At 41.1% G+C, this 23,242-nt stretch overlaps 1 protein-coding gene and 1 long non-coding RNA gene across 2 annotated transcripts in view; one reads left to right on the top strand and one right to left on the bottom strand.

Moving 5' to 3' along the window:
- The window catches only part of LOC139751757 (uncharacterized), a 238,112-nt gene that overhangs the window by 110,470 nt on the left and 104,400 nt on the right, over positions 1–23,242 (top strand). The gene's annotated exons all lie outside the window — the stretch shown is intronic.
- LOC139751756 (uncharacterized) overlaps positions 1–23,242 on the bottom strand; it is a 230,988-nt gene that overhangs the window by 137,832 nt on the left and 69,914 nt on the right. The gene's annotated exons all lie outside the window — the stretch shown is intronic.

Below are 23,242 nucleotides of genomic sequence, written 5' to 3'. Positions count from 1 at the left end.
ACGAGTTTACACCGGGAACGGTAGTTGGTAACACTGTTGCCATCAGACAAAACTGGACAGTAGATACATGTTGGTAATACTGCAACCTGGACTTCTAAGAATCCATACGGGTTTTAATATTTGGTTTGGGGTTTAGGACGTCGGGAAGTGGTGGTTTATGACATTAATGTGGTTTAGCATCTCTGTGGTTCATAACATCATCTTGTTTTAACAGTTTAGTATGGTTTAATTTTTTCAAAAATGTGGTTTATTGTTTTATGATGGAATTCTTGTTAAAAGTTTGATGCCTTAGAGTGTATAAGGAATGATGTGGTTTAATTGATGGGTGTGGTTTAACATACTGACGTTTAACATGTTCTGCGGTCTAACATGCTTAGAGGTTTAACACAATGTTAAGGTTTAATAAGTTCTGGAGTTTGGCACGCTCCACTGGTTTAAGGCATTAGAAATATCTAACATGTTATTGTGAGTTTTCTAAGTTGTGTGGTTTAACACGTGGACCTGGAATGATCCAGTCATGTGGTTTAACACAGCAATATATGGTTTAACACGTTTAAGTGGTTTATAACTGTGTTGTTTATCACTTTACTGAAGTTTCCATCCCTTCATTACTGTGGTTTAAAATATCATTCCAAGTTCATACATCATTGTGGTTTAACACCTTACTATGGTTTAATACATCACTGTGGTTTAACCCATTACCAGCATCGACTGCGCCATGAGGGATAGACGGGCCATGTGGTGCTGACTGTGGGGGGTTGAAGGGGGGGTTGAAGGGGGGGGTCTTCGCCCACGTGGGGGTTGAAGGGGGGGTTGAAGGGGGGGTCTTCGCCCACGTGGTCCTCTGTGGGGGAGTGCCCACAGATGGGGGGGTGAGGTAGTGGGGGGAGTTAAGGGGGGGGGGAAATAGCAGGGGTGGGATGGCCATGGAAGAAGGAGGGAGAGGGGAGGGGGTGGTCATCCCCCCTCCCCTTTCCCTCCCTCCCCTTCTCTTTTAGCAGGAGAATAAGGGAGTACCGGCCATGGGAACCATGAGCAGCCAGCCACCAGGAACCAGCATCCAGGAATGGACACACACACACACACACACACACACACACACACACACACACACACACACACACACATACATTCCCGAGGTGGGCCAACTCTACGTGTGTGTGTGTACGTGTGTGTGTGTGTGTGTGTGTGTGTCTGTGTGTGTGTGTGTGTGTGTGTACACTTCTGCTATAATCTGCTATAATCTCTACATTCACCACAGAAGCCTCTCTCCCCCGCGCATGGCAGCGGGTGACTGTGGCCAACCCAACCCTGGACTGTTTCACAGACGAAAACTTTAGAATTTTGACACCATCCAGTACACGCTGATTGGATCTGATTTGGCCTCGTCCAATATTTCGCCTCCCTCAAAAGGAAAAGAGAGAGAGAGAGAGAGAGAGAGAGAGAGAGAGAGAGAGAGAGAGAGAGAGAGAGAGAGAGAGGAAAAAAAATTCAAAATCGTCCAACTACACTGGAAATAACTACAACTCTGAGCATTGTATTGATGGAGAGAAATTACATTGGGTTTGGTGGGGGTTTGGTGGGGGTTGGCGGAGGTTTGGTGGATGTTTGGTGGAGTGTTGGTGTGGGCTTGGTGGGGTGTTGGCGGAGTTTAGTGGGGGTTTGGTGGGGGTTTAGTGAGGGTTTGGTGGGGTTTGGTGGGGTTTGGTGGGGGTTTGGTGGGGTGTTTGGTGGGGTGTTGGTGGGGGTTTGGTGGGGGTTTGGTGGGGGTTTAGTGAGGGTTTGCGGCTGTTTGGTGGAGGTTTGGTGGGGGTTTAGTGAGGGTTTGGTGGGGGTTTGGTGGGGGTTTGGTGGGGGTTTGGTGGGGGTTTGGTGGGGGTTTGGTGGGGGTTTTGGACAGGGAGGGATTGGAGGGGAGGCCTCAACCCGGATATCCATAATATAGAAGTTGTACCATAGACCTGTGGGTCTAACTTCGGTAATGGCTATTCCACGATACGCTATACATCAAAGACTGTGGACTTACGACCTTAGGAATGAACACAGTCAGCCACTGTTCGTCGTGTTCATTCAACACTTGTCATAAGACGAACTTCAACAGTTCGGGTGCGGAAGCTGAGAAAAAAAAAAAAAAAGAAATGTTCAGTATTGAACACCAAACGTTCGGGCGTTCAACGCTGTTCATGGCTTCCAAGCTTTGAACTTTTTCTGCCATTCCCCCCCCCCCCCTCCAACACACACACACACACACACACACACACACACACACACACACACATACACACACACACAATTTAGCACCAGCGACGCGGGAATATATATATATATATATATATATATATATATATATATATATATATATATATATATATATATATATATATATATACATATATATATATATATATATATATATATATATATATATATATATATATATATATATATATATATATATATATATATATATATTTGGTTCTCTTCTCGCATGTTGGTACAGGACGCAGGTGAGGTGATGAGCAGCGACTGTTGATAGAGAGAGAGAGAGAGAGAGAGAGAGAGAGAGAGAGAGAGAGAGTAAGAGAGCTAACAGCTAGAGCTATGTCTCTGTCAGCCAGCGAGAGTGTGTTGGTGGGGGAACAGAAAAGGCAGTGGACGACGCACACACACACACACACACACACATAGATGGGTCTCTTGGGTTCGACCAACTGGACTGGTGGACCGACGCTGCAGGAGGAGGAGGAGGAGGAGGAGGAGGAGGAGGAGGAGGAGGAGGAGGAGACGCCGCCCGGCCGTGCACACCAGCAGAGACGCTGACGACGTGCTGCTGGCATGACACACGAAGGTGCGTCTTTACGTGTGAATCTTGAGGGTATGGGTCGTCCAGGTGGCTGGAGGGAGAGGTTGGAGTGTTCTTGAAGTACTGACTGATTGTAGGAAGGTTCCTAGGAGGCTGCTGATTGGAGGGAGAGGTTGGAGTGTTCTTGAAGCACTGACTGGTTGTATGAAGGTTCCTGGGAGGTACTGATTGGAGGGAGAGGTTAGGAGTGTCCTTGAAGTACTGACTGATTGTAGGAAGGTTCCTGGGAGACGTGCAGATTGGAGGGGGAGGTTGGATGAGTTGGAGAATTCCACAGTCTGTTTGGAAGGATCTTTGGAGTTCGGTGACCAAGAGATGGTTAGTGAAGCATGGGACGAGAAAAGGGGGATCACAGAGCTTCGGTCTGAGCTGGTGTATGCTGTATGCCTTATGCTAGCATGGGTCCTTGTCCAGACCCCACACCCTACCACCAACTCACTACCCCACCAGTCGACCCTTGTTCCTGCTGCTCGTTGGCTGGTTAGCTAGGCTGTAGCAGAACTATCGACTACCATGGGTTATTTGGCCGTCAACGTCAAGTCGTAACCACCAAACGGGGGAAAAAAATATCTTGAACACCTACTTCAGATGTTGACGATGATTCTAAGACCATACACACTCGCTCACTCCGGATGTGGCCCAGATATAGTACTAAATTTATCGTACATCACAGAGGACTTCCCTCCCATGTTACAACACTGAGGTCTTGCCTCCCATGTTACAACACTGAGGTCTTGCCTCCCATGTTACAACACTGAGGTCTTCCCTGCCATGTTACAACACTCAGGACTTCCCTCCCATGTTACAACACTGAGGACTTCTCTCCCATGTTACAACACTGAAGACTTCCCTCCCACGTTACAACACTCAGGACTTCCCTCCCAAGTTACAACACTGAGGACTTCCCTCCCATGTTACAACACTGAGGACTTCCCTTCCATGTTACAACACTCAGGTCTTCCCTCCCATGTTACAACACTCGGGACTTCCCTCCTATTTTACAACACTCAGGACTTCCCTCCCATGTTACAACACTCAGGACTTCCCTCCCTGATCAGTTAAATAACAAAAAACTGTCACATTCCTTCCCAGTACCTTCCTCACTTCCCCCATCGCCTTGGCTCAAAACGGAAGATGTTCTTCATTTCTAACAAGCTATATTTGTTGAATGAGAAAAAAATAATGCAATTTTTTTTTCCCCCTATTACTGATCACCGTAATGAAGGGCTTGACATAAGCCGCCTAAGCGAGACGCAATCCTCTGGTATTTCCGATCTAATGCCATGGTTCCGATGGTCGCCCACAACAAATATGTACCGACACAATTCCCCAACATGCATATAGAAAAACAAAATAAATACGTGGAGAGCGAGCGGCATGGAGGGAAAAAAAATATAATACATATACATATACATACATATATATATATATATATATATATATATATATATATATATATATATATATATATATATATATATATATATATATATATCCCTGGGGATAGGGGATTAAGAATACATCCCACGTATTCCCTGCGTGTCGTAGAAGGCGACTAAAAGGGGAGGGAGCGGGGGGCTGGAAATCCTCCCCTCTCTCTTTTTTTTTTTTTTTAATTTTCCAAAAGAAGGAACAGAGTGGGCCAGGTGAGGATATTCCAAAAAAGGCCCAGTCCTCTGTTCTTAACGCTACCTCGCTATCGCGGGAAATGGCGAATAGTATAAAAAAAAAAAATATATATATATATTACTTACTCGATCAAACCACCTCACACCAAACATTGTCCTCAAACATCTCATTTCCAGCACATCCACCCTCCTGCGCACAACTCTATCCATAGCCCACGCCTCGCAACCATACAACATTGTTGGAACCACTATTCCTTCAAACATACCCATACTCTTAGATTGATTTAATTTAACAGCTTAATTAAGGGTTTGAAATACAACCAAATGATATTTCAAACCTAGATTTGTATTCAGCATGAAAAGTACTTCTTATATTGAGATTTTAAAGGAAATCGATTTTGCTCAAAAAACTTTTTGTTTGAAAACTGAAAAATGAGATATTGAAACACTTCTATACTTGAAATAATCAGGGAAAATATATCACAATACTCAAAGTTCATTCTAATTACACAGTAACTACGATGCAAGTAATAAGATGATATTTTTAGATTGACTTAATTAAAAGCTTAATTCAGGGTCTTCATTACAACCAAATAACATTTCAACCCTAGATATGTATTCAGCATGAAAAATACTTCTTATATTGAGATTTTAAAGGAAATCGATTTTTCTACAAAAACTACCAAAAAATTGCAGGTAATAGTTCAGGGTATTTTTTAGCTCAAAAATCTTTTTGTTTGAAAATTGAAAAATGAGATATTGAAACACTTCTATACTTGAAATAATCAGGAAAAATATATCACAATACTCCGAGTTCATTCTAATTACACAGTAAATATGACGCATACAGATGATATTCTTAGATTGACTTAATTTAACAGCTTAATTAAGGGTCTGAAATATGACCAAACGATATTTCAAACTCAGATTTGTATTCAGCATGAAAAATACTTCTTATATTGAGATTTTAGAGGAAATCGATTTTTCTGCAAAAAGTACCAAAAATTGCAGGTAATAGTTCAGGGTATTTTTTAGCTCGAAAAACTTTTTGTTTCAGAATTGAAAAATGAGATATTGAAACACTTCTATACTTGAAATAATCAGGAAAAATATATCACAATACTCCGAGTTCATTCTAATTACACAGTAAATACGACGCATATAGATGATATTCTTAGATTGACTTAATTTAACAGCTTAATTAAGGGTCTGAAATATGACCAAACGATATTTCAAACTCAGATTTGTATTCAGCATGAAAAATACTTCTTATATTGAGATTTTAAAGGAAATCGATTTTTCTGCAAAAAGTACCAAAAATTGCAGGTAATAGTTCAGGGTAATTTTTTGCTCAAAAAACTTTTTGTTTCAGAATTGAAAAATGAGATATTGAAACACTTCTATACTTGAAATAATCAGGAAAAATATATCACAATACTCCGAGTTCATTCTAATTACACAGTAAATACACGCATATAGATGATATTCTTAGAATGACTTAATTTAACAGCTTAATTAAGGGTCTGAAATATGTCCAAACGATATTTCAAACTCAGATATGTATTCAACATGAAAAAGACTTCTTATATTGAGATTTTAAAGGAAATCGATTTTTCTGCAAAAAGTACCAAAAATTGCAGGGTATTTTTTTAGCTCGAAAAACTTTTGGTTTCAGAATTGAAAAATGAGATATTGAAACACTTCTATACTTGATATAATCAGGAAAAATATATCACAATACTCCGAGTTCATTCTAATTACACAGTAAATACGACGCATATAGATGATATTCTTAGATTGACTTAATTTAACAGCTTAATTAAGGGTCTGAAATATGACCAAACGATATTTCAAACTCAGATTTGTATTCAGCATGAAAAATACTTCATATATTGAGATTTTAAAGGAAATCGATTTTTCTGCAAAAAGTACCAAAAATTGCAGGTAATAGTTCAGGGTATTTTTTAGCTCGAAAAACTTTTTGTTTCAGAATTGAAAAATGAGATATTGAAACACTTCTATACTTGATATAATCAGGAAAAATATATCACAATACTCCGAGTTCATTCTAATTACACAGTAAATACGACGCAGTATAGATGATATTCTTAGATTGACTTAATTTAACAGCTTAATTAAGGGTCTGAAATATGTCCAAACGATATTTCAAACTCAGATATGTATTCAGCATGAAAAAGACTTCTTATATTGAGATTTTAAAGGAAATCGATTTTTCTGCAAAAAGTACCAAAAATTGCAGGGTATTTTTTAGCTCGAAAAACTTTTTGTTTCAGAATTGAAAAATGAGATATTGAAACACTTCTATACTTGATATAATCAGGAAAAATATATCACAATACTCCGAGTTCATTCTAATTACACAGTAAATACGACGCATATAGATGATATTCTTAGATTGACTTAATTTAACAGCTTAATTAAGGGTCTGAAATATGACCAAACGATATTTCAAACTCAGATTTGTATTCAGCATGAAAAATACTTCATATATTGAGATTTTAAAGGAAATCGATTTTTCTGCAAAAAGTACCAAAAATTGCAGGTAATAGTTCAGGGTATTTTTTAGCTCGAATAACTTTTTGTTTCAGAATTGAAAAATGAGATATTGAAACACTTCTATACTTGATATAATCAAGGAAAAATATATCACAATACTCCGAGTTCATTCTAATTACACAGTAACTACGATGCAAGTATAAGATGATATTCTTAGATTGACTTAATTTAACAGCTTAATTAAGGGTCTTAAATATATCCAAATGATATTTCAACCCTAGATATGTATTCAGCATGAAAAAGACTTCTTATATTGAGATTTTAGAGGAAATCGATTTTTCTGCAAAAAGTACCAAAAATTGCAGGGTATTTTTTAGCTCGAAAAACTTTTTGTTTCAGAATTGAAAAATGAGATATTGAAACACTTCTATACTTGAAATAATCAGGAAAAATATATCACAATACTCCGAGTTCATTCTAATTACACAGTAAATACGACGCATATAGATGATATTCTTAGATTGACTTAATTTAACAGCTTAATTAAGGGTCTGAAATATGACCAAACGATATTTCAAACTCAGATTTGTATTCAGCATGAAAAATACTTCTTATATTGAGATTTTAAAGGAAATCGATTTTTCTGCAAAAAGTACCAAAAATTGCAGGTAATAGTTCAGGGTATTTTTTAGCTCGAATAACTTTTTGTTTCAGAATTGAAAAATGAGATATTGAAACACTTCTATACTTGATATAATCAGGAAAAATATATCACACTACTCCGAGTTCATTCTAATTACACAGTAACTACGATGCAAGTAATAGATGATATTTCTAGATTGATTTAATTTAAAAGCTTAATTAAGGGTCTTAAATACATCCAAATGATATTTCAAATCTAGATATGTATTCAGCATGAAAAAGACTTCTTATATTGAGATTTTAGAGGAAATCGATTTTTCTGCAAAAAGTACCAAAAATTGCAGGTAATAGTTCAGGGTATTTTTTAGCTCGAAAAACTTTTTGTTTCAGAATTGAAAAATGAGATATTGAAACACTTCTATACTTGAAATAATCAGGAAAAATATATCACAATACTCCGAGTTCATTCTAATTACACAGTAAATACGACGCATATAGATGATATTCTTAGATTGACTTAATTTAACAGCTTAATTAAGGGTCTGAAATATGACCAAACGATATTTCAAACTCAGATTTGTATTCAGCATGAAAAATACTTCTTATATTGAGATTTTAAAGGAAATCGATTTTTCTGCAAAAAGTACCAAAAATTGCAGGTAATAGTTCAGGGTATTTTTTAGCTCGAATAACTTTTTGTTTCAGAATTGAAAAATGAGATATTGAAACACTTCTATACTTGATATAATCAAGAAAAATATATCACAATACTCCGAGTTCATTCTAATTACACAGTAACTACGATGCAAGTATAGATGATATTTTAGATTGACTTAATTTAACAGCTTAATTAAGGGTCTGAAATATATCCAAACGATATTTCAAACCTAGATATGTATTCAGCATGAAAAAGACTTCTTATATTGAGATTTTAGAGGAAATCGATTTTTCTGCAAAAAGTACCAAAAATTGCAGGTAATAGTTCAGGGTATTTTTTAGCTCGAAAAACTTTTTGTTTCAGAATTGAAAAATGAGATATTGAAACACTTCTATACTTGATATAATCAGGAAAAATATATCACAATACTCCGAGTTCATTCTAATTACACAGTAAATACGACGCATATAGATGATATTCTTAGATTGACTTAATTTAACAGCTTAATTAAGGGTCTGAAATATGACCAAACGATATTTCAAACTCAGATTTGTATTCAGCATGAAAAATACTTCTTATATTGAGATTTTAAAGGAAATCGATTTTTCTGCAAAAAGTACCAAAAATTGCAGGTAATAGTTCAGGGTATTTTTTAGCTCGAATAACTTTTTGTTTCAGAATTGAAAAATGAGATATTGAAACACTTCTATACTTGATATAATCAGGAAAAATATATCACAATACTCCGAGTTCATTCTAATTACACAGTAACTACGATGCAAGTATAGATGATATTCTTAGATTGACTTAATTTAACAGCTTAATTAAGGGTCTGAAATATATCCAAACGATATTTCAACCCTAGATATGTATTCAGCATGAAAAAGACTTCTTATATTGAGATTTTAGAGGAAATCGATTTTTCTGCAAAAAGTACCAAAAATTGCAGGGTATTTTTTAGCTCGAAAAACTTTTTGTTTCAGAATTGAAAAATGAGATATTGAAACACTTCTATACTTGATATAATCAGGAAAAATATATCACAATACTCCGAGTTCATTCTAATTACACAGTAAATACGACGCATATAGATGATATTCTTAGATTGACTTAATTTAACAGCTTAATTAAGGGTCTGAAATATGACCAAACGATATTTCAAACTCAGATTTGTATTCAGCATGAAAAATACTTCTTATATTGAGATTTTAAAGGAAATCGATTTTTCTGCAAAAAGTACCAAAAATTGCAGGTAATAGTTCAGGGTATTTTTTAGCTCGAATAACTTTTTGTTTCAGAATTGAAAAATGAGATATTGAAACACTTCTATACTTGATATAATCAGAAAAATATATCACAATACTCCGAGTTCATTCTAATTACACAGTAACTACGATGCAAGTAATAAGATGATATTTTTAGATTGACTTAATTTAACAGCTTAATTAAGGGTCTTAAATACATCCAAATGATATTTCAACTCTAGATATATATTCAGCATGAAAAAGACTTCTTATATTGAGATTTTAAAGGAAATCGATTTTTCTGCAAAAAGTACCAAAAATTGCAGGTAATAGTTCAGGGTTTTTTTAGCTCAAAAATCTTTTTGTTTCAGAATTGAAAAATGAGATATTGAAACACTTCTATACTTGAAATAATCAGGAAAAATATATCACAATACTCCGAGTTCATTCTAATTACACAGTAAATACGACGCATATAGATGATATTCTTAGATTGACTTAATTTAACAGCTTAATTAAGGGTCTGAAATATGACCAAACGATATTTCAAACTCAGATTTGTATTCAGCATGAAAAATACTTCTTATATTGAGATTTTAGAGGAAATCGATTTTTCTGCAAAAAGTACCAAAAATTGCAGGTAATAGTTCAGGGTATTTTTTAGCTCGAATAACTTTTTGTTTCAGAATTGAAAAATGAGATATTGAAACACTTCTATACTTGATATAATCAGGAAAAATATATCACAATACTCCGAGTTCATTCTAATTACACAGTAAATACGACGCAGTATAGATGATATTCTTAGATTGACTTAATTTAACAGCTTAATTAAGGGTCTGAAATATGACCAAACGATATTTCAAACTCAGATATGTATTCAGCATGAAAAAGACTTCTTATATTGAGATTTTAGAGGAAATCGATTTTTCTGCAAAAAGTACCAAAAATTGCAGGTAATAGTTCAGGGTATTTTTTAGCTCAAAAAACTTTTTGTTTCAGAATTGAAAAATGAGATATTGAAACACTTCTATACTTGAAATAATCAGGAAAAATATATCACAATACTCCGAGTTCATTCTAATTACACAGTAAATACGACGCATATAGATGTATTCTTAGATTGACTTAATTTAACAGCTTAATTAAGGGTCTGAAATATGACCAAACGATATTTCAAACTCAGATATGTATTCAACATGAAAAAGACTTCTTATATTGAGATTTTAAAGGAAATCGATTTTTCTGCAAAAAGTACCAAAAATTGCAGGTAATAGTTCAGGGTATTTTTTAGCTCGAAAAACTTTTTGTTTCAGAATTGAAAAATGAGATATTGAAACACTTCTATACTTGATATAATCAGGAAAAATATATCACAATACTCCGAGTTCATTCTAATTACACAGTAAATACGACGCATATAGATGATATTCTTAGATTGACTTAATTTAACAGCTTAATTAAGGGTCTGAAATATGACCAAACGATATTTCAAACTCAGATTTGTATTCAGCATGAAAAATACTTCTTATATTGAGATTTTAGAGGAAATCGATTTTTCTGCAAAAAGTACCAAAAATTGCAGGTAATAGTTCAGGGTAATTTTTTGCTCAAAAAACTTTTTGTTTCAGAATTGAAAAATGAGATATTGAAACACTTCTATACTTGAAATAATCAGGAAAAATATATCACAATACTCCGAGTTCATTCTAATTACACAGTAAATACACGCATATAGATGATATTCTTAGATTGACTTAATTTAACAGCTTAATTAAGGGTCTGAAATATGTCCAAACGATATTTCAAACTCAGATATGTATTCAACATGAAAAATACTTCTTATATTGAGATTTTAAAGGAAATCGATTTTTCTGCAAAAAGTACCAAAAATTGCAGGTAATAGTTCAGGGTATTTTTTAGCTCGAAAAACTTTTTGTTTCAGAATTGAAAAATGAGATATTGAAACACTTCTATACTTGATATAATCAGGAAAAATATATCACAATACTCCGAGTTCATTCTAATTACACAGTAACTACGATGCAAGTATAGATGATATTCTTAGATTGACTTAATTTAACAGCTTAATTAAGGGTCTGAAATATATCCAAACGATATTTCAAACCCTAGATATGTATTCAGCATGAAAAAGACTTCTTATATTGAGATTTTAGAGGAAATCGATTTTTCTGCAAAAAGTACCAAAAATTGCAGGTAATAGTTCAGGGTATTTTTTAGCTCGAAAAACTTTTTGTTTCAGAATTGAAAAATGAGATATTGAAACACTTCTATACTTGAAATAATCAGGAAAAATATATCACAATACTCCGAGTTCATTCTAATTACACAGTAAATACGACGCATATAGATGATATTCTTAGATTGACTTAATTTAACAGCTTAATTAAGGGTCTGAAATATGACCAAACGATATTTCAAACTCAGATTTGTATTCAGCATGAAAAATACTTCTTATATTGAGATTTTAAAAAGGAAATCGATTTTTCTGCAAAAAGCACCAAAAATTGCAGGTAATAGTTCAGGGTATTTTTTAGCTCGAAAAACTTTTTGTTTCAGAATTGAAAAATGAGATATTGAAACACTTCTATACTTGAAATAGTCAGGGAAAATATATCACAATACTCAAAGTTCATTCTAATTACGCAGTAACTTTTTTTTCTTATTTTTTTTTTTTTTTTTGCTTTGTCGTTGTCTTCTGCATTAGCGAGGTAGCGCAAGGAAACAGACGAAAAAATGGCCCAACCCACCCACATACACATGTATATACATACACGTCCACACACGCAAATATACATACCTATACATCTCAATGTACACATATATATACACACAGAGACATATACATATATACACATGAATAGGGGCAGACAGTGTGAATTATGTGAATGGGTATATATGTATGTGTCTGTGTGTGTATATATATGTGTACATTGAGATGTATAGGTATGTATGTATATTTATATATGCATATATATATATATATATATATATATATATATATATATATATATATATATATATATCATACAAAGCTCCAACAGCCAGGATCGAACCTGGGACCCCTTGTGCAAGAGGCAGGCATGCTAACCGCTAGGCTAAGGGACTGTATAATAGGAAACAACTATTCGAAATACTAAGTACTCGAATACCCTTCGTCTCACAATGGTGAGCAACGGGGTCTATCGGTTGTTTCCGAACAGAACACATAGCCAGCTGATAGCGTATTCATATAACTCCGCGTTGTACAGTCAGGTTCGGTAAAACGCTATCAGCTGGCTATGTGTTCTGTTCGGAAACAACCGATAGACCCCGTTGCTCACCATTGTGAGACGAAGGGTATTCGAGTACTTAGTATTTCGAATAGTTGTTTCCTATTATACAGTCCCTTAGCCTAGCGGTTAGCATGCCTGCCTCTTGTACAAGGGGTCCCAGGTTCGATCCTGGCTGTTGGAGCTTTGTATGTTCTATGAAGGTGCGCGTTCATATACACTTTATTCGTATATATATATATATATATATATATATATATATATATATATATATATATTTTTTTTTCTTTGTCGCTGTCTCCCGCGTTTGCGAGGTAGCGCAAGGAAACAGACGAAAGAAATGGCCCAACCCACCCCCATACACATGTATATACATACGTCCACAGACGCAAATATACATACCTACACAGCTTTCCATGGTTTACCCCAGAAGCCTCACATGCCTTGATTCAATCTACTGACAGCACGTCAACCCCGGTATACCACATCGCTCCAATTCACTCTATTCCTTGCCCTCCTTTCACCTTCCTGCATGTTCAGGCCCCGATCACACAAAATCTTTTCACTCCATCTTTCCACCTCCAATTTGGTCTCCCTCTTCTCCTCGTTCCCTCCACCTCCGACACATATATTCTCTTGGTCAATCTTTCCTCACTCATTCTCTCCATGTGCCCGAACCATTTCAAAACACCCTCTTCTGCTCTCTCAACCACGCTCTTTTTATTTCCACACATCTCTCTTACCCTTACGTTACTTACTCGATCAAACCACCTCACACCACATATTGTCCTCAAACATCTCATTTCCAGCACATCCATCCTCCTGCGCACAACTCTATCCATAGCCCACGTCTCGCAACCATACAACATTGTTGGAACCACTATTCCTTCAAACATACCCATTTTTGCTTTCCGAGATAATGTTCTCGACTTCCACACATTCTTCAAGGCTCCCAGAATTTTCGCCCCCCTCCCCCACCCTATGATCCACTTCCGCTTCCATGGTTCCATCCGCTGCCAGATCCACTCCCAGATATCTAAAACACTTCACTTCCTCCAGTTTTTCTCCATTCAAACTCACCTCCCAATATATATATATATATATATATATATATATATATATATATATATATATATATATATATATATATATGTTTCCCATTTTTTTAACTTTCTAAAATGGGAAACATATATATATATATATATATATATATATATATATATATATATATATATATATATATATATATATATATATATATATATATATATATATTTATTTATTTATTTATATATGCATATATATATATATATATATATATATATATATATATATATATATATATATATATATATATATATATATATATATATATATATCTCGATTCGAAACAGAACATTTTCAATATGGTCTACACTGTCGCATGGTGTATGAAGGAGTGTAGGGGATGGCCAGTAACACAGGAGGAAAAGACTTCGAAGAGACACTGAAGACCCACGGATAAGACACTGAAGAGACACTGAAGACCCACGGACAAGACACTGAAGAGACACTGAAGACCCACGGACAAGACATTGAAGAAACACTGAAGACCCACCAGGATAAGATTATGAAAAATACGACCATAGTGCCAGTGATAAAGAGAAAAAATATATATATACGATAGTAATCAAGTGACGACTACATAAGGTAAGAAAGTATAGCACAGTAATGTCTCGAGTTATGCGACGGCAGGAAGGAGGCAAAGGCGAAGTGGCTCTTACCATGCCATAAGGTCGACAGTCTTTGCTGGGGATCTCAAGATAACGACCGCAGTGGCCATCAGTTTCATCGTGATAACTAAAGCCCTTCCTCCTTCCCTTCTCCTCCATTCCTCCTCCCCTTCCTTCCCTCCCCTCAACGGCAAGATCATTATGCAGAGAAGATCACTTAAGATTATCCCACAGTCTTCCCGCCTCCTTCCCCCTTGAGCCATATATTGACACCCGTGGCTCACTCGCCCTGCGCTCTCTTTACCTCTTCTTAAATCCGCCGATAAATTGGTGTATTTCATATCTTCGTCTTCCTCGTTTTTCGTGGCTTCCCACACTCCCCCTTCTTCCCTTCCCCACACACGGCCATGGCCAGCCAGCCAGCCCTCCTCTTCTTCCTCTCTTCTTCCTCCTGGCCAGCAGCGGGGCCTTCCCAGTGGCCAGGGCCTGTCTTTCTCCCCCTCCTCTTGGCCAGCACTAGGGCCCTCCTGTGGCCAAGACCAACTCTCCTCCTCTTCCTGGCCAGCACCAGGGCCTTCCCAGTGGCCAAGGCCAACTCTCCTCCTCCTCCTCTTCCTCCTCCTCCGGGCCATCACTAGGGCCCTCCCGTGTCCATGGCCAGCCCACCTCCTCCTCTTCCTCCTCCTCCTCCTCCGGGCCATCACTAGGGCCCTCCCGTGTCCATGGCCAGCCCACCACCTCCTCTTCCTCCTCCTCCTGGCCATCACTAGGGCCCTCCCGTGTCCATGGCCAGCCCACCTCCTCTTCCTCCTCCTCCTGGCCATCACTAGGGCCCTCCCATGTCCATGGCCAGCCCACCTCCTCCTCTTCCTCCTCCTCCGGGCCATCACTAGGGCCCTCCCGTGTCCATGGCCAGCCCACCTCCTCCTCTTCCTCCTCCTCCGGGCCATCACTAGGGCTCTCCCGTGTCCATGGCCAGCCCACCTCCTCCACCTCCTCCTCCTCCTGGCCCGCCCGCAGCAAGGTCCTCATCCACCGTCTGTTCTTGACAAGGACAGAAAGATTCCGACCATTTCTTTTTCTTTAGTTTTTAGGTTTTCCAGTCGCCGTGTCACACCCCCCCCCCCCCCCCACACACACACACCCTCTGTGTTCCTACCTACTTACACCCTGATAACATGGCTGCTCTCTCTCTCTCTCTCTCTCTCTCTCTCTCTCTCTCTCTCTCTCTCTCTCTCTCTCTCTCTCCATCTAACTTTCTTTTCTCATACATTTTCAAGTCAGTTGTGTAGTTGTCCTTCGTGTTGTCGCTGCTGGTTGGTTGGTTGGTTGGTTGGTTGGTTGGTTGGTTGGTTGGCTGGCTGGCTGGCTGGCTGGCTGGCTGGCTGGCTGGCTGGCTGGCTGGCTAGTTGGTTGGTTGGTTGGTAGGCTGGTTGGTAAGCTGGATGGTTGGTTTGCTGGTTGGTTGGTTGGTTTGTAGGCTGGTTGGTTTGCTGGTTGGTTGGTTGGTTGGTAGGCTGGTTAGTAAGCTGGATGGTTGGTTTGCTGGTTGGTTGGTTGGTTGGTAGACTGGTTGGTAAGCTGGATGGTTGGTTTGCTGGTTGGTTGGTTGGTTGGTAGGCTGGTTAGTAAGCTGGATGGTTGGTTTGCTGATTGGTTGGTTGGTTGGTAGGTTGGTTAGTAAGCTGGATGGTTGGTTTGCTGGTTGGTTGGTTGGTTGGTTGGTAGGCTGGTTAGTAAGCTGGATGGTTGGTTTGCTGGTTGGTTGGTTGGTTGGTTGGTAGGCTGGTTGGTAAGCTGGATGGTTGGTTTGCTGGTTGGTTGGTTGGTTGGTTGGTAGGCTGGTTAGTAACCTGGATGGTTGGTTTGCTGGTTGGTTGGTTGGTTGGTTGGTAGGCTGGTTGGTAAGCTGGATGGTTGGTTTGCTGGTTGGTTGGTTGGTTGGTAGTGCTGACATATGCTGTTGGTGGCAGAGATATTGTTGGCACGTTGGCAGAAATGCATACTTAAAATCCAGCTCAAACTGCAACGTGTTTTTCTGCTTATCTACCGACACCAAATCTAACAGTTCCCGCCAATCACCAACGCATACAATCCCCACCATAATCTCCATCAAAAACCCACCACCAGTCACCAACACACACAACCCAACCATAATCTCCATCAAAAACCCACCACCAGTCACCAACACACGCAACCCAACCATCATCTCCACCAAAAAAAACCACCACCACCACCCACCAACACACGCAACCCAACCATCATCTCCACCAAAAACCACCACCACCACCACCAGTCACCAACACACACAACCCAACCATCATCTCCAACAAAAACAACCAACACCACCACCAGTCACCAACACACGCAACCCAACCATCATCTCCACCAAAAAAACCCATCACCACCACCAGTCACCAACACACACAACCCAACCATCATCTCCACCAAAAACCACCACCACCACCAGTCACCAACACACACAACCCAACCATCATCTCCACCAAAAGCCACCAACACCACCACCAGTCACCAACACACACAACCCAACCATCATCTCCACCAAAAACCACCACCACCACCAGTCACCAACACACACAACCCAACCATCATCTCCACCAAAAAACCACCACCACCACCACCAGTCACCAACACACACAACCCAACCATCATCTCCACCAAAAACCAACACCACCACCAGTCACCAACACACACAACCCAACCATCATCTCCACCAAAAACCACCACCACCACCAGTCACCAACACACACAACCCAACCATCATCTCCACCAAAAAAACCCATCACCACCACCAGTCACCAACACACACAACCCAACCATCATCTCCACCAAAAACCACCACCACCAGTCACCAACACACACAACCCAACCATCATCTCCACCAAAAAACCCATCACCACCACCAGTCACCAACACACACAACCCAACCATCATCTCCACCAAAAAAAACCCAACACCACCACCAGTCACCAACACACGCAACCCAACCATCATCTCCACCAAAAACCACCAACACCACCACCAGTCACCAACACACACAACCCAACCATCATCTCCAACAAAAAACCCACCACCACCACCAGTCACCAACACACACAACCCAACCATCATCTCCAACAAAAACCACCACCACCACCACCACCAGTCACCAACACACACAACCCAACCATCATCTCCACCAAAAGCCACCAACACCACCACCAGTCACCAACACACACAACCCAACCATCATCTCCACCAAAAGCCACCAACACCACCACCAGTCACCAACACACACACAACCACCCCTTCCCCCCTCCACCATCATCTCTACCAAAAACCACCGTCACCAGTTCACCAACACACCAACACAAGACCTCCCCCCCTCCTCCTGTGCCTCCCCCCCCCCGCCCCCCGAGTCTCCAACAACGGCCTCTTGCACTAAAGATAAGAGGGGGAGGTACACCAGACCAGACCCCCCAGCAGGGCTGATAAGAGACACGAAGCAGAAGATAAAGAAGATAAAAAGGAAGTGGAAAGACACAGAGGATGAAGATATAAACAGGAGAGAGGGACACGAAGACCACCCCCCCACCACCTTGATGGTGTGTGTGTGTGTGTGTGTGTGTGTGTGTGTGTGTGTGTGTGTGTGTGTGTGTGTGTGTGGTGTCTTCCTTCATGGTGGACCCAAGGACCACTGTATATACAGGGCAAACCACTGTATATACCGGGCAAACCACTGTATATACTGAGCAAACCACTGTATATACCAGGCAAACCACTGTATATACCGGGCAAACCACTGAATATACTGAGCAAACCACTGTATATACCAGGCAAACCACTGTATATACCGGGCAAACCACTGTATATACTGAGCAAACCACTGTATATACCAGGCAAACCACTGTATATACCGGGCAAACCACTGTATATACTGAGCAAACCACTGTATATTCAGGGTAAACCACTGTATATACCGGGCAAACCACTGTATATACTGAGCAAACCACTGTATATACCGGGAAAAACCACTGTATATACTGGGCAAACCACTGCATATACTGAGCAAACCACTGTATGTATACTCAGGGCAAACCATTATATATAACGAACAAACCACCGTATATACCATGCAAACCACTGTATATACAGGGCAAAACACTGTATATACCGGGCAAACCACTATATGTTCCAAATTGTTCATCAATATGCATAAACCATCTATCGAAATATTAAACAAAGTTCTCCTTAAAGTGAAATTCATGTTCAAATCTTTAAATCTTATCTAAATTTTCCTAACTGGCTATACACATCACTCCGTCCTCCACACATGCACATAACGTATATACATTCGTCGTGTATACTCAAGTTGTATTTGTTCATCCACAGGAAGGTGGTAGAGAACGCTGGGTTTACAGCCCCTCACTGCACGCCGAGTGCTAAATGCTACCCACCACAAACGCAATATAGAGCAAAAGAATTATCTATTGCACAATACGAGGTGATCTATTTACCTCGGGAATGTGTGTGTGTGTGTGTGTGTGTGTGTGTGTGTGTGTGTGTGTGTGTGTGTGTCCTTTACCCTGTGGGTTCACATTTTATATCTCCCTTTGTGTTGCTTGCCTTCAGTATGTACCATTAATCTTCAGTAATGTCGATGGTAAGGGGTCGTCTTCACTGCCCACATGAAATTTCGAGCCATACCATACGCCCTTCTACAGCATCGGCATGCGCGAGTGGGAGTGAGGGAGGGAGGTGAGTGGGCCACTGGGACGGGATAGGTCGGGTTATGGAGGAATCACACACGCACACACACACACACACACACACACACACACACACACACACACACACATACACACACACACACACACACACACACATAGCCTCCACCCCGTGCAATACTTCCATCTATTTCGTCTATATGTTTTATCATTCTAAGGCTAACATAGCCTCGTTCACCCACCCCACTGGGCCACCAGCACTCCCTTACACACACACACACACACACACACACACACACATACACAGACACAGACACACACACACACACATACACACATACACACACACACACACACAGACACACACACCCGCCCCCTACTTCTCCATAACAGAGCCACGGTTCATTTGCATACACAGCAATATGCCTCCTGGAGGAATGCGATAGTCAGGCCACACCGTCTGGAGTCCCTTCCTCGGCTCTCCCTTCCATGGATCCTTCCCATCTGAATCCTTTCCATCTAGATCTCTTCCATGTGCTCCTTCTCCACCTAGAGTCTTTTCTTTTTTCTTTTCTTTTCCATCTCGATCCTTCTCCATCCGTACATTTTCCATCGTCCTAACGATCAGTTGGAGTTGACAATGACTCTCTCTCTCTCTCTCTCTCTCTCTCTCTCTCTCTCTCTCTCTCTCTCTCTCTCTCTCTCTCTCTCCCAGGGTCTTCCCACAGACCACTCTGGAACGTCATCACGACTCTGTGTCACACAGTGTGGGAAATGTCCGTCCAAGTTTTGATCTTGGAATCTTCTTTTACAACATCTGAACCCAACAGTCATCTTGTATGTCATCATCTTTCTGTTTATCTAAGGGAGAAATACCTTTACCTCCGTATTCCTTGCGTGTTGTCGTAGAGGGCGACTAAAGGGAGGCGGATGCGGGGGGGGGGGGGTTCAAAACCCTCCTCCCCTTCTTGTATTTCAGTTTCTAAAAGATGGCACAAAAGAAGGAGCCAAGCAGGAAGTAATGATCAGTTTTGGAGTGAAAAAGATTTGGAGTGATCGAGGCTTGAACATGCAGGAGGGTGAAAGGCGTGCACGGGACAGAGTGAATTGGAACGATGTGGTATACAGGGATCGACGTGCTGTCATTGGACTGAAACCAAGGCATGTGCAGCGCCCTGGGTAAACCATGGAAACGTCTGTGGGTCCTGGTTGTGGATAGTGAGCTGTGGTTACGGTGCATTACACATGACAGGTAAAGAATGAATGTGAGCGAATGCAGCTTTTCTTCGTCTGTCCACAGCCTTACCTCGCTAACGGGGATCATCATTTCACCAAACATAAGAGAGAGAGAGAGACACACACACAAGAGAAACGTCGGAGACACCATTGTCAAGAGGGTCGAGCCGCGCTGGCATCCTGTACTTTTACAGGAACTTCAACCCCTCACGTGAAAACCAGATGTGAGGACGACTCAAGACGCTGCGGGGAGGGGAGGGGAGGCGTTCAAACACCGGGGCGGCCGCCGCCAGAGAGTGATCGCGTCTCTCGCGTCCGTCGACACGAACTCCGTAAAAAGGCTAGAACAATCAACGGTCCGATTTACGCGAGATTTCCCGTTGTATCCACACCCAGCCAACGAGGGGGAGGAAGGGGACATCCTGGCCATAAGCCATGAAGGAGCCTGTGACTTCCTTACGTATAATAATTCCCGGGCCAACTCGGAGTTCTCTCCCCATAGTCGCCCCAAACTTTCCCCATCAAGGGTTCTCGTGAGGGCCCTTCACCGCTGGCTGGTAGGGGACGGGACGGGATGGTTAATTCGACCGGCTGGAGACGGACGACCCGGACCCAGCTGAGGTCATCCCGGATTCCGGTCCGAATGAACCGATGCTCGGATCGGTTTTCCATCCCCTGGGACAGATCCGTAGTCGATCCGAAGTAAACTGGATCCGAACCAGATCAGGTATGGAGTGATGTGGGGTTTTTCCAGCCGAAGTGGATGTGAGTGAATCAAGAGTTAGGTCTAACCCGAGAGCTTTCGAATCCTGGGGCCGAAACCGAATCGAACCACCCGAGTTGAAGCGGATCCGAACTGAACTTCCTCCTAATGAAGATGGTTACGGCCCGACCAGGAACCGAACTGAAGTGGATCCAGAGTAATATTCATCTACGTACACATCCCGGCAACTCGAACAGCTTCACGCTGATTTCGAAGCCTCGACTCGTCGCCAGAGCGAATTCTGCATTGTATTAAGGACATCATCTGAAGCACATAAGTCCTCCAGTGACACACCTAATCACTGGCAGTATTTGCCGTGAGTGCAGAGTCTTTCCTGTCAAATCCGCCGAGATGTGTGACGACCCTCTGCATCACAGTCCTAGGATGAAAATCAGTCACTGACATAGTGACATTATTATTCCTCGACCGTACTTAGTCCTTGTGACCAATAATAATATAAGCCTTGCTTTCCTACGCAGTACCATCAGAGACACCATCAGAACGTGAATAAAGGCGGGGAGACACCACTCTACTGGGAGAGCTGTTCTCACGAGCTCACGATGGGCCAAGTCCAGCCGGGGAGGGGACTGGCAGGTGCATTATGAGCAGAGGAGCCACCCGATGACTACCAGGTGGCTCTGCACACCACACACACACACACACACACACTCCTATGAGAGGGACAAGGTACCTGCATAACCCCATAAAGGAACTGGTGGAGGGGTGTCAGATTCCACATCGTCAGGGATGTCTTCTGGGCAGCCAGGCGATCACGGGAAGGGCGCCGTCCGGCGGGTAAGGACTTACTCTCAAGAACTTCGAGGGCACTTAAGGAAGCTCTCTCTCTCTCTCTCTCTCTCTCTCTCTCTCTCTCTCTCTCTCTCTCTCTCTCTCTCTCTCTCTCTCTGTCTATCTATCTATCTACCAGAAGCCCCAGACTTCACATACCGACAGTCACGACCATAGCAAGACAAGTTTCGCATCTCGCCTCCGACACGACAGTAGCCAAAGACGAGACCTGCATTGAGCTGTCTCCTGGCCACGGTCTTTGAGGTTCCTGGCGCTGTCCGTTGTCCTGAGGGTCGGTTCGGTATGCGGACTCAGTATCTGTCATCCGTTATCCCGGATAACCGATCTTCCGTTGTTCCAAGTCCCTCCTCCACGTGTACTCTACCTCTGTCCACGACGGGTTATGTACGTACGTGTCCCTAAGGCATTTGGGCCACTTGAACGTCATCCTCAAACCTCTCTTGCTTTTATGAGGGGGACTCCACACCCATTTCTGCCCCCCCCCCCCCGCCCCAGCACCATAGCCCCATACACAAACCCCATAACCCCCATCTCACCTCCCCACTCTCCACCTCGATATGAAAAGAAAAAGAAATATGGACATCTGTCTCGCAGTAACGTCTACCACACAGGGACTTCCTCCCTGGCCCCCACCACAATACGGGGCTGACACAAACTGTGCCGCCATCCTCGGGAATGGTACACATGTACCACAGCTACAGAGAAGTGTATAGATGTACCACAGCTACAGAGAATTGTACACATGTACCACAGCTACAGAGAATTGTACACATGTACCACAGCTACAGAGAATTGTACACATGTACCACAGCTACAGAGAAGTGTATAAATGTACCACAGCTACAGAGAATTGTACACATGTACCACAGCTACAGAGAATTGTACACAGGTACCACAGCTACAGAGAACTGTAAACAGGTACCACAGCTACAGAGAACTGTACACATGTACCACAGCTACAGAGAATTGTAAACAGGTACCACAGCTACAGAGAACAGTACACATGTACCACAGCTACAGAGAATTAGTACACATGTACCATAGCTACAGAGAACTGTATACATGTACCACAGTTACAGATAATAGTACACATGTACTACAGCTACAGAGAATAGTACACATGTACCACAGCTACAGAGAACAGTACAC

The sequence above is a fragment of the Panulirus ornatus genome, chromosome 12 (assembly GCF_036320965.1).
Source record: "Panulirus ornatus isolate Po-2019 chromosome 12, ASM3632096v1, whole genome shotgun sequence".
Classification (NCBI taxonomy): domain Eukaryota; kingdom Metazoa; phylum Arthropoda; class Malacostraca; order Decapoda; family Palinuridae; genus Panulirus; species Panulirus ornatus.
This window is presented reverse-complemented; position numbering and strand designations above follow the sequence as displayed.